This window comes from Pleurodeles waltl, chromosome 2_1 (assembly GCF_031143425.1).
Source record: "Pleurodeles waltl isolate 20211129_DDA chromosome 2_1, aPleWal1.hap1.20221129, whole genome shotgun sequence".
Taxonomy (NCBI): Eukaryota; Metazoa; Chordata; class Amphibia; order Caudata; family Salamandridae; genus Pleurodeles; species Pleurodeles waltl.
Window position 1 is genome coordinate 70,562,691 of NC_090438.1, and position 14,093 is coordinate 70,576,783.

The following is a 14,093-nucleotide window of genomic DNA, read 5'->3' on the forward strand; positions in this document are numbered from 1 at the left end:
GCCTCAAAAGGCCCCCCTGTGGGGCAGAATTAGTTTTTGTGTTGAGAATTGCATTGTGGCCACCTTCCCTGAGTCATCCAGTGGCACCAGGGACTCCATAACCCGGTGCCTGATGGTAGCAGTGTCCTGGGGACCCATCCGCTGGTATACCACATTTCCCTGCCTGCAAGAGCACAGGCTCCCTGCCTGTGCTCTTGTGGGCAGGAAACACAGGTTCCCTGTGGTGCCCAGTGGGAGCAGAGAAAAGCTTTTTGCACCACCCAGAACAAATGTAGTCAGTTCCTTCTGCACTTGAGCACATTTATTTAATGGGAAGGCAGTGCGTTCACCCTCCCTGAGCATTCTAAACTTCTGTGGACCCCATCCCCTGGGTATTTTTTTACCTGGAATAAATAACATATGCAAAGACTAATTGTGTTTTCCATGATTTCTCTTGTGGAATGCAAGATAGTGCTGAAGGTTTAGAAAGCTGTATTGTTGCTTCTGTTTATATTAAGGAAGTTTCTACTGTTTCAGAGATAGAATGACACAAAGCAGTCTTTCAAGATGATATTTTAAAAAGAGTTGTTTAATGCATAGAAAGTGGATAGCCCAAAAACAAACATTTGTTAAATCAGGTCTTCAACAATTCGTTAAAGTTGCCCATGAATTTACAGTTAAGAATGCCTGTATATGAGGAATGAGAAGTTTGTACCACCAGAATCTTTGAAATCTACTTAGATTGATAGTACTTATGGAAGGTGGTTAGGCTGCACAATGATCAAACTCTGAGTATGTGTTACGTTTGGTTGCCTTCGATGGACAATGATATTCACCAAAAAGCAGAGAACTGTGTTTTAAGCTCCAGTTGTGATAAAACAATGAAGATCTGTTAACCTCCTATCCATCCTATAGAATTTACATATAGACCGTGGAAATAATGTAGAGAATTATTTGATTGGATGTTCAACTCATGATTAGTGAAATCTTGCTTTGCCCTTGTTTTACTTGACTACTATAGCAAATGACCAGAGGTCAAGTTTCTCAGTCAGGTTACTTCAAGTGTTGTGGGTGATTTCCTTGAGTATTTTCTTGTAAAAGAGTTTTATTTTCCAAGGGTTTGATTTCAGATAAAGGTGTTCAATTAGTGAGCTCAGATGTGTTAGTGTTCCTTAAACTTAGTGGTGTCAATTATCTTGAGTTCCCTCTATCATCCACAAACCAATGGCTTTGTCGAGAGAATGAATAGAGTTTTGGGAGAGTACATACAGTAGACGTTTTTAAATAACTGTGTTCTGAATGCTGTAAGATCAATGCTCTGGTTCCATCAGACCAAATTATATCTAATAACATGAGTTTCTCCTTTTGAATCTTTAAGAGGATGAGCACCTGCGTTGATTTATTCCCCCATTCTAGATGTATAAATGGCTAAAAAATGTGCTGTCGAATGATCTTTTTAATTCTGTAAAAATACAAAGTTCTCAGCACAAACAAAAATGCTATCATTATCATGACCTTATAAAAAAGTGAAGCAATTTCCTTTTAGAGTGGCTGATTTGGTATGTGTAAAGAAACCAGGTCATGTTTGGAAAGGTGAATGAAGCCTGTCAACATTGATAAAGTTTGTGGGAATGCTGTTTGTGTGAACTGGAGCCAGTGGCGGAATGGTGAAAGGATTACTAAAGCTTATGGCAGACATCAAGTTATTCCCGATGTAAGTAGAAGCAATGATGGGAAACGTTTGTCGCTAAAGATTAGAGTTTGAAGAAGTTCTTGTTACAGACACATTCCCCTCAGATATGGATAGATGCCTGTAATGTCATTTTTGTACAGATAATTCATGTGCCTTAAACGCTGACCGACATTCAAAATATTTATAGATATATATATACTTTTGTTTTTAAAGAAAATGTAGTACTCTGCAGCATGTATGTTCTATGTTGCTCCCAATAATATACTGACACTTGTCATTAAGGAGAACCTTATGTGGAACCTTTCGTCATTAGAATGTTTTGGTATGAAAGGTTGTCAATTGTAGCTCACATTCAGTCTTTGTTTCCGAGGGAGGCTTGTCTACGCTTACTTGTCTCAATACATTTGCACCATTATGCTCCTTGCTGGTCTTAACTGCAACACAATCACTACACATTTCCCTAACCACTTCCCTGCTAATTCCTGAGGACTCCACAAGTAACACTTAAATGAAAACTTTAGAGTGCATATGTTATTCAGCCATAAGTTATGCACTTTCAGTTCATCAACTTATGTCGGTTTGAGCTTTTGTAAGTATGGTTAACTTTACACAGCTTAACTTACTTTAATATGACTCTGGAATTGTCCTCTGCAACTCAGGCTCTATGTGATTTTGTGAAAAAGTGGTCTGAAAAAAATGATTAAAACAAAAGCAATGGAAGAGACAGAAATTCCCCTCACATGTATTATTTTATTATTTTGTGATTTTGCCCACTGTATCATTTTGATAATTTTACCCTGAATTTAACAGTTGTTCAGTTGGATTAAAGATATGCAAAAAGACATACAAAATGTAAATGTCAGAATTATTTTGAATGCTTAATTTGCTGTGTATTTTGTTCACAGAAATTACTGTATAGGTTACTGTATACAACCTTGTTCAAAACAGCATACTTAGGCTTTAATGTTAAAAGAAATATGCATATTTTCTGTCTCAGCTAAAGAAAGTGAGGGCACTATTCTCAACCTTTATTATGAAGGTATACATACTTTTTAGTATCAGCTACCACTACCAACAGAGCAACCTTTCAACATAAAGTTCAGAGTTAAAGACTCATCTCTAAATTGATATGCTCCCTTTGCAATATATCTAACCACTTCTGTTGCATTGTGGTTTGACATTAATTTGCTTACTCCTCCAGTCAAATTACAATATTGCGAGGAAACAAATAAACATGTTGCACAGATCACAGTAGCACACATTTATTAAAAATATTGAACCACCCATTTATCTCTCTTCTCTTTTATAAAAATCACAAAACATAAAATCATAAGCAAAATAAAAAATGATCCTGTTATTACAATATTATCTGAGACATTGTTGGTGTAAATTGCAGATTATATTCAATCAAATTTATAGTGCATATTACATCCAATTAGATCTTGATTGTAAACAGTGATTGTATAAACGTTGTCAACCTTGATCATAGTTTACAATCAACATCTGACTGGATGTAATGTTCACTATACACAGGGACCTAGATAATAATGTAATAACAGTTTTTATTTTGTGTATGATTTTATGTTCATAGATGTTGTTAGATATATGTCAAGGGGAGCATGATTGATACAGATTTTGCCAGCTAGAATAGTGTAAGTCCTGATTTTATTAAAGACACAGAGGTGAATATTATGCTCACTGAACTTGCTAGTTGTATTACATCAGCTACAAATCACAAATACTCTACACTTCCCAGCAAACGTTGGGTCACAAAGTACAGATTTTGAGGAAGTGAAACAGCCAATCAGTCATTAGCTTAGTCTGTATATAGCAGCCAGTAGGAAGTAAAAGCCTCTTTTTTTTATATAAATACAAATTAAACTTCATGCATGAAATTAAATATCATCAGCAGAAACCCAACAAAAATAATAGAACAACTTTTTTTGAATTTCCAGAAGGAATATCTAGAAGCCTGGACGTTGATGCTTCGTGTCCTGTTGGGATAAAGCAGTAGGAAGACCCAGGAGGTGTGGCAATTGAATCTGAAGCGGAGAATCAAGCACATTTGTAGCATAGAAAACTTAATGGGAGCAAAACAAAACATCGGACGAGATGTAGAGAGTGGAGGGATAATATTTGCTTCAGTATCTTTAACAAAATCAAGACTTTCACTATTTTAGCTAGCACAATTTGCATTTTATTAGAAAACCGGAGGCTTGTGTTATACGTGTTTAAAGCTCGTTCTCTACTATCAAATAGGCATGAGCCACCAGTTTGCAATCAGACGTCCTAAATGCTGACACCATGAACCAATCAGCATTTCCAAGAATTTCTCTACCCTTGTTTCAGCCAAAAATATTCTGGAGAGCAGGTCTCCCTGAGCCTTAAACTCTATTTATGTTTTTCAACCAAAGAAATAGAATTAGTCCATCTTTCTAAAGTACAAACAGATTAACAAATGAGAGAACAATCTTAAATCACAAGTTTTTATATTCAATTTATTTAAGGCCAAACACCACACAACTTAAGATGAGAAGGAAAATAAGTATACATCATTGTAGCTGAAGGTAAAAGGCCTGTCAGTGGCCAACCATCAACTGTAGATTAAGGGTTAAAATCAGATTATTACTCTTGCTGTGGGGATCTTAGAGGAGGCGAGGAAGAAATGAAAGCACACAGGAATATTCATGCAATTTTGAGGAGAGACCAGAACTTGGCATGAACCATCCACACTCTGGAATTTAGAGCCACCAAGGCCTGGGACAGGAACCTGAAAATCATGACAAAAGAGGAAAAAGGTAAATGTGATCAACTCTGAAAGAACATGTTCATATAAAAGTGGGGCAATTGTGTGTTTGAACATGAGACAAAGATCGACAGGCAGTGGACCACTGTGATTGTTCAGAGTTTGGATAACTATTGGATGCATTCACCTGTCATGGAGGTACCTGGAGTGTCAACCCGCCAATATATGAATAGCAGGAGGACATTTTACCCATACTGATTTTTTATGGGGCTAGAACTCCGAAACTGCCTTTACTAACTCTAAAGGAAGTTACTCTTGGCCCCCACCACTTGATTTATGTATTGGAATGCAGAAATGTTGTCCGTCTACAAACATACAGTGAAATGTTCTTTGTCCTTTGTGAAACTGAATGGCAAAGGAGCCTGTAAAATCTCTAAACAATTGATTGTCATTGACAGTTCCTGTCCCCCTCATTGAATACTGAATACATCAAGAACCTCATTTCTACAGGCTGCCATTTGTGGACCTGGGGATCCAGCAAAAATGATAAGACCATTCCAAGCAAGTAAATGGTCTTGCCACCATGTCATATTTTCTCAAGTATCATTGTCTAAGGGGACTTTGTCTCTAGAAAAAAACACTTCCATAATTGTCTGATCTTGAGATAATAGCGTGCATAGTAATGAAGAAGACATCAAACTATGGCTTAGACAATGCAAAAGCTCTATCATTCTGGGCAATTGCCAGAGAGATGTGAGAGTGTAACATCATCTGTATTTACTTTTCATGGGGTTATCTTGAACTCACGAAGTTGTAAAATTTCCCCTTTGGATTCTTCAGAGAAACTTGGTGAAACATGGAACAGAAGTCAAAATCAAATGGGTGAGACATAAATTGGTAAACCTTGGTGTGCCAATGAAATTAATAGAACCCCCTGTGTTCCAGACAAACTGGAATAGAGAGATAAGAGTTCTGTCTAACTTCACCATCCATTCCCCTGCGAAAGGAACAGCCATGAGATGATCAATGACCTCCATTTTGAAGTGATGACTCTCTTTTGCTCCTTTCTGTTCCTTTTTTGGTCACTAAGACCCTTACAATGGTGTGAACACTCTTCTGAGGCTCCCTTGGAAAGACGCCTTCCTATGCTGTATATCAGCCCTGATTCTTCTACACATAAATGAACGGGCCTGAGAGAAAACATTGAAACAAATCAAAGAAAACTATCTAAAAACCCTCTACAGTTGGAGAAACCTAGAGATTCTCTGAAATTGCTTGCTAAATTTGAAGAAACACATTTTTAAACCATTTAATAGAGGGGATGCAGACCCTGAGCAATGTCTCTCCTGTGTCCTTTGTTGTAGGGGAAATGCTGCCCCATTCTCCTTTGGGTATGATGGAGGGTCTGTGGTATTGCTGAAACTGACCACTATAGGGGTACTGTTGTAGCAGGGTACTCAACAGTCAGTCGTTAGTGCAACGGTTCCTAGACCTAGTTTTATTAAAAGAATATTTCCCTAGCACCCTTTTAAGAGAATGCAGTACTTTCTGTAGTAAGAAAAGACTTGACCTGTGTCCCCAATTTCATTGTGAAATGGTCACTATAAACCCTTGAGCTGATGAACCAGTCTCTGAGCTTGCACGTTTACACAATTTATAATCAGTCTTAAGCAACAAGACCATGACTTCCCAGTGAACTAGCCACATTAACGTTATCAGCAAAACACAAAGGGGCATATTTATGAAAAGTGGTGCTGCACCTAGTGCAGCCCCAGTTTTCTTACGCCCCTTAGCACCCCCTAACACCACCATGTGTGCACCATATTTAATATACTGCGCACCATGGCAGTAGTTAGGGACATCGCAACAGAATTTTTGATGCTAGTTCTGCGCTTTGCAGGATTAGCATAAAAAAGCATAAAAAATTCAGACGCTCATCCTGCAAAGCACTCAGAGCCCCATTGTAACCGATGGGAGCCTCCTTTTAACGTCTGCTCTGAGCAGGCGTTAAAAGTGCCGAAAAAAAGGACACAAAGAATTCTCTTAGGTTTCTTTGCAACATTTTTTCAGCCCCCCTAATGGGGGAACGCCCCTTTTGCATACATTATGCCTGGTGCAGGCATAATGTAGCGCAATGGTTACTAAGTTGGGCAATGCATGCATTTCTTTTTTAAGTTTTAAGAAGAAAGTTTATTGAAAAATCATAAAGTATACAAGAGAAAAACAAACAAAAACAAAATATATATAAATACACTTGATAATAGAAATGATATTAATACAACAGCAGTTAAATTCCTGAGAAAACACGTATCAAAAGAAATACTTTAAATATATTAATACGCTAAAACCAAAGTATATATGCATAGAATAAAAATATTATAAGAGATAGTTAAATATAAGTATGTACATTAAGATAGGGAGAAAAATAAAAACAACAATTCATGTTGGTTTAGAGACCTCCTCGTTTCTAGGAAAATGATAACATGCAGAATAAGCCAAAGAGTTTAAGTAATTTGTGATAGGTAACCATAGCATGTCTCTCTTAATAGCAAGGGATACGGGGGAGACATAAGCTCTACCCAGCCTATGATTGTAGCATACACCGTACCACCAAGCTTGAAAGGATAATTGAGATGAATCCTTCCAATATTTTGTAATTTGCTGAAAAGCAACAGCCAGTAATAAATCCAACAATATAATAGAAGTTTTGGGAAAACAAGACCAGTCAGCTGCAAGGCTACCTAGAAATATGTTGGCAAAACTCATGGGAATTTGAGTTTTAAAAATAGTATTAATTTTACTCCATACTTTAACCCAAAATTTAAATGTATAGGAACATTCAAAGAGCATGTGTTTAAGTCCGGAGATCGGCTTTTTACAGGACCAACAGGAGGACGGGAGGGTAGAATTTATTTTATGTAAAAAAAGAAGGTGTAATTAATAACCTATTATATATAAAGAACAAAGTTTGAATTGTGTTAGCTGCTCTAGAAGTCTTCCGTATTTTAATCCACACTGTATTCCACAAAGAAGGTGAAAGTAAAATATCCAGATCCGTTTCCCACTGTATTTCTATTACAGACTTAGGTCTATCTTCAGGAAGAGCTGTAAGAGTTTGATAAAGACAAGAAGCTGATGCGGATTTTAATAACAAATTCTTAATTGGATGAGGACGGATTGAAGGTGTTTGCTGAACTGGAAAAGATTGATATAAAGTATTTATAACGTGTATTAGAGCATCATATTTTTTATGAAACGAGGATGGAAGTGAAAAAAGAGATTGTGCCTGTACAAAAAAAAGCGGGGAATCATTTTCAAATAATTGATATACCCATCGTAGCCCCTTCAAATGCCACAATTTCCAATAGATGGTTCTATTACTCAACTTAAGGAGCTTATTGTACCAAATTGACGAATTTAGAAACTTCGCTTCATCATCATTGTGCGAAGCAAAAACAGGCTATAAATTCAACAAGAGTTATTCAAAATTGGAAAAGAGATAGAAGATGGTTTATTTGACAGAGCCAATATCTCTGGAAATGTAAAGGGAGCAACGAAAGGCTTTTCAACGTCAAACCATAAGAGTAAAAAAATAGAATCATCATCCTTCAATAAACAAGAAGCTTGCTGAAGAGAAAAAGCCATATGATAAGAGCAGAGATTCGGAAAATTAACCCTTCCATTGCATTTAGGGTTCATTACCTTTTGAAGAGACATTCTGGATTTCTTATTATTCCATACGAATTTCATTAAAAGGGAATTCAATTTCTTAAAATAAAGATTTGGAATAGTAATTGGAATGTTTGACAAATAAAGAAGAATAACAGGGAGTAGCATCATTTTAAGAGAATCCAATCTACCCCACCAGGATAAAAATAGAGGGTTCCGTTTAGAAACGAAGAGTCAAGATCAGAAAATAATTGCAAAAAATTACAAGAAATTGTATCTTTAAAAGAGGGTTTAAACCACAGACCTAGATATTAAATGTTATCATTATTCCAATGAAAATTTAAGGATTGAAAATCTTCAGGAAAACAAAATTTATTTAGCGGGAGTATTTCACATTTGTCTTCGTTTAACTTGTATCCTGAAATAGAAGCAAAAAGCTGTACTTCGGACAGAAAAGAAGGAACTGAAGATTTCGGATTTGATATAAAAAGTAAGATGTCATCTGCATAAGCTGAAAATTTTATCTGTCTTTCCCCATAATGGAAACCATGCACATTTGGATTAGTTCTAAGTTTCAATAAAAAAGGTTCCAAGGCAAGAACAAACAAAAGCGGTGACAATGGACAACCCTGACGAACTCCTCTATGGAGTGAGAACGAGGGAGAAATAGGACCATTTAGAAAAATAGATGCTTTAGGAGAGGAATATAATAACAAAATTTAATTTATGAATTTGGCTCCAAAGCCAAACCAGGAAAGTGTTGTAAAAATAAAAGACCAATTAACCCGATCAAAAGCTTTTTCAGCATCTAGAGCTATTGCAGCTAGAGAGACTTTATATGCCACGGACTTACTTAAGATATTAAAAAATAGGCGGGTGCTGTCCGATATTAGGCGTCCTTTAATAAAACCAGACTGCTCTGTACCAATTAATTTGGGTAGGAGCAATTCCAAACGCGTAGCAATAATTTTAGCAAAAACATTATAGTCCAAATTTACTAGAGATATATGTCTATAATTCTTACAAAGCTTTGGATCTTTATTATCTTTTGGTACAAGAACTATTAATGCTTCCTGGAAAGCCCTCCAGAGGATTTCACTTCAACAAAATGGGTAAAAAGCTCAAACAATCTTGGAACCAATAATTTAGAAAACCTTAAATAGAATTCAATAGTAAAGCCATCAGGACCTGGGGCTTTACCTTTTTTAATAAGTTTTAGTGCACTAAGAATGTCATCAATAGAAATATCATTATCAAGCTCAGAAAAATCTGAAGTGTAAAGTACAGGTGGGTTAATGGTAAGCAAGTATTGATCAATAAGATCCTGAACTGCCACAGAATCAGGGGTATACAATTTTGTGTAGAAATGAACAAATTAATCCAAAATTTCCTCATTCTTATGTAATAAAAGATTGGCGGAGTTATAAAAAGATTCTATCTTTGTTCTATCTTTTTTGATTTTAAGATAATTTGCTAAAAGTTTTCCTGATTTATTTTGGCCCCCATAATACGCTAGACTTCAGAAGATAAGAATTAGCAATATCAGTCGAATTTTTATTGAAAGTGAATTTAGCTTGAAGTAAGTCATTAAGACAACTTGTAGATTTGGAGGAGTAATAAAGATTCTCTAATTGTTTGATGCAATTCATTAAATTAAGCAATAATTTTTTAGCCATTTTCTTTTTGTTGGCAACATAGGATATAATAAAATCCCTAGAGGCCTCTTTGAATGTATCCCAGATAATTTGAACTGATCTGAGGGGTATCATTACCTACAAAAAACTGTGTGACAAATTTCTCAAACAGTTGAGTAAAATTATTATCGAGAAGTAGTGAATTGTTAAATCTCCATCTGCTACTTGGCGGGTTGTGTGCGATAAGATCAAGGTACATGCTTACAGGAGCATGATCTGAGATTAATGTGGAACCAATCTCCGAACTCAAAACATGTTGTACAAGAGGTTGTGAGACAAACAGATAATCAATCCTTGATTGGGAAAAATGTACTGGGGAAAAAAAGGAAAATTCCCGTAGTGTGGGATTACACAATCTCCAAGCATCCGTTAATGCTCTTTGTTGAATCATGGAGGTAAACTGTGAAAAGATGGTGGATGGAACAAATCGAAAAGTGGATTTGCGGTCAAGAAAAGGGTCCATAACCATGTTACAATCACCTCCAAAAATCTAATATTCATCTGAAAGAATCATTAACTTAGCTAATATCTCATTCCAAAAGGACTTATCAGGTTGGGTTGGCACATAACATGAAAGATGGTGAGATGTACTTTATTAATATTCATTGAAACTATAACCCATCTACCCTGCTCATCAGAATCTTGAGAAATATCAGTAATGATCAAAGCCTTATGACAGTATAGTAACCCCATTTCTTTTTCCCGGTACCCGGAGATGCAAAAACATATCCTACCCATTGTCTTTTAAGTTTAGCTACCTCATCATCTGTTAGGTGAGTCTCTTGCAACAGAGCAATACCAGCTTTCAATTTTAAGATATGTGTCAAAACTCTCTGATGTTTTATTGGGGATCCCAAACCTTTAACATTCCATGAAATAAATCTAATTGTCATTTAATATATATAAAATGTAATATGAATATGACATTAATGCATATAAACCACTTATCAATATGGAGAAATTGAACCAAAGGAAAACATTTGTTATCCAGAAAAAGAACAATATAACTATGAGCATGAGAAAATAGAAAGATGATCAGAAAAGTAGGAAAACTTAAGAGCAAAAGAGGTAAAGTAAAAGAGAACAAAGAGAACAAAATAAAGAAGAAAACATGAAAACTACAGAAAAAACACGCAACGAGTAATAAAAACATACCTATAAGACAAAAAAAAAACAAAGTGAGGGTGGTGAAACCACAAAGGAAGACAATGTAACCTTCACTCCACGACAGCAGACACGAAGGGAAGAGGGACCCGGTCACAAAGGTTGCTACCACAAAAGACGGGAATGTAAATTCATGAAACTCTAAAAAGAGAGAAACATATTAAAAAATGAAAACCGTGGACGATTGAAACAATTTAAGATTTCAAAAACCAAAAATGGGCATATCCATTAAACAAGAGGATAATTGTAAAACAGAGAAACAAAATAATACAATATTCAAGTCTCTGATATTTTGGAAGTGTCCATTGTGTCGCTCCTACAAGACTCAATAAAACGCTGAAGTAAAACTGGGTCTTCGTATGTTGTGGTCTTATTATTGTAGGTCACCTTGAACAAACATGGATGAAAGAGACCATACGAGCATTAAGTAACTTCGATGCTGGACTCATATCCAGAAATTTATTTTGTTTGTCCGCTGTTGACTTAGTATAGTCTTGAGTGAAAAAAAGAATAGAACCTGACCACGTGATCCGACCTTTAGCTTTTGCTGCTCTGAGAACCTTTAGCAGGTCTACATACTCCAGAAAATAAAGTAATATTCCTCTTGGTTTCTTTGACGTCGAAGCCAAATGTGAGGGATGACCAAGTCTGTGCGCTCTTTGTATATTCAAGACAGGCGAAGTAGGGAGATCCAGAATCTTGGGCAGAAATGTTTGAAAGAAAGATAGAGAATCCAAGCCCTCAGTTTCTTCAGGTAAACCATAGATACATAGATTATTCCTACGATTTCGATTTTCTATATCCTCTGCATGTTTTTTTAACATAGTAACTTCAGACTTCAGAGATTGAATAACCGCCACTGAATCCTCAAGCACTTCCACTCTTCATTCCACACAAGAAACTCTGTTTTCCACTAGAGACCATTTGTCGTCTAATAATTGTAATTGTTTGTTTGTATCCTCCATATAGGGTTTAAGCGCTCTTATTTCTTCAAGGAGTAACTCCATAGAAATTATATCAACAACTTTAAGAGGAGATGGAGGATCCTTTTTAGCTCTCTTATTCGAGGACGGCGGAACCGTTACAGGAAGCTTGTACAATACTTTATTAATAGCTGTAGGAGGAGAAATAGGTGTTGAGAGTGTAGCATCAAGAGTAGTAGACCCGGCGTTCTCCATATTTGATAAAGGAGCAAATGAGTTTGACATAGAAATATTTTCAGAACCTTTGTTGCTCTGTACTTTGTTGGTAGTCAATTGAAGGTTCATAGATCTGCCCATAAGCAAAAATTAATAATTCTGCCCAAGATATATTAAAGCATGTATTTTATGAAGGGAGGTTCATCTCAAAAAGGAGAACAGCCCACAATTCTCCTTAAGCTGGACCAAATCATCCAAAAAGGAAAATACGGTGAATAACGAGCCTAAATATACATCCATAAACCAAAAAAGTACAAAAAGAAACACTCAGAGCTCCATAAATAGAGCAAAAACTGAGTCATGAGGTGAAAGGTGAAAAAACAAAATGGTGGTTGCAATAGTTTCCTCAGAGAAATGTAAGTTAGTGATAAAAGGTGCACAAAATACCTTTTACTGCATTTCAAGGGGAACTATGCTGTCCAGGCATATTCCCCTAACTTTTCCTCTCTTCAGCAGCATTAAAATCTTCCAAAGGAAGCTAACTGGATCCCTGTGTCTCCGTCGCGATCACGGAGCTCCGGTGAAGGCGGCCATCTTCTACGGCGCCAAGCCACTCCCCCCAATGCATGCATTTCTTAACAGGAGATCCAGGTGATCCCAATGCCATTCTTTGGATACCAGAAACAAATCACCTTTCACTTGTGTGATTGGACCTTGAAACCCTGTGAAATAGACACAACCATGGATGCACCAGTATGTATACCCTTAACCATCAGATTGAGAGTTTTACAGCTTAATGTTTTGGCCACAAGTGACACTCCAACTTTTGGTGATGGGGCAGCTGTAGGATTGTGGTGCTGAATAAGAAATACATCAAACATTGAGTTAACACTGAAATCAAGAACGACTGGAAATAGTTCTGGGATGAGCCTGACTTTAAGGACAGGGGCAGTGAACAGCTTGTCTTTTTGATGGATCAGGACCTAACTAGTAAAAATAGGAATCATTCCATTATCATTGTCCGAACTAGCAGCATTATAAATATCGAATACTACTTTTGTGCATTCTCCAAAATAATATAGGATAATTTCTTTGTCTTGCATTCTCCATACGTCAGGGTCTATGGATTGACTAAGTGTTATTATCTTTGGGCAGGAACAAATTGCTCATGACACTATCAAAAGAACTTGAATCATCCTAATTATAATTCTCTGAATTAGTAATCTTAATAATCATTAGCTTCCTTTTATGCATTTTCCAAAACAATATTAGGTTATTTCTTTTCTGCGTCTTGGATTTTCAAGAACTGAGGGTCAAAAGATTGACTGAGTGTCAGTCATTACCTTTGAGTGAATGAAAACTGCTAATCACAATACCGACAGGGATAAACCATCGCGTAGACATTTCTGGACCTCATGAGGATGTACATATTTAGCTTAAAATAACATTTATCACTTTTGGTTGAAGTCAGAATTATACTGAACTTCATGAACTCCATCCACTCAGGATCCCCTTCAGTCCCATGCCCCCACCACGTCTACAACAAAGCCGACTCTACCATCGCACCCCAACTTCGAAAGGTCATCAACTTATCCTTTGAAACCGCGACCTTCCCGGACAGCTGGAAGCACGCCAAAATCCACACCCTCCTCAAGAAACCCAAGGCAGACCCCAACGACCTCAAAAACTTCCGCCCGATCTCCCTCCTCCCCTTCCCGGCGAAGGTCATCGAGAAGATTGTCAACGCTCAGCTCACCCACCACCTCGAGGACAACTCCATCCTGGACCCCTCCCAGTCCGGTTTCAGACGCAACCACAGCACCGAGACTGCTCTCCTCGCCGCCACAGATGACATCAGACAGCAAATGGACAACGGCGAAACTTCAGCCCTCATCCTCCTGGATCTTTCCGCAGCCTTCGACACGGTTTGCCACCGCACCCTACTAACACGCCTCCACGAAGCCGGAATACAAGAAAAAGCCCTCCACTGGATCTCCTCCTTTCTCTCC

At 37.1% G+C, this 14,093-nt stretch overlaps 1 long non-coding RNA gene across 3 annotated transcripts in view; it reads right to left on the reverse strand.

The window, feature by feature from the left end:
• Positions 1 to 4,164: 4,164 nt before the first annotated feature.
• Positions 4,165 to 14,093, reverse strand: part of LOC138261339 (uncharacterized) — a 238,584-nt gene continuing 228,655 nt past the window's right edge. For 2 of the 3 annotated variants that reach the window (XR_011199083.1, XR_011199081.1), the window contains one exon: positions 4,165 to 4,442. This is a non-coding gene — a long non-coding RNA (uncharacterized lncRNA). Of the gene's footprint in view, positions 4,443 to 10,936; positions 11,087 to 14,093 lie in introns of all 3 variants that reach the window. The other variant, XR_011199082.1, reaches the window with a different exon arrangement.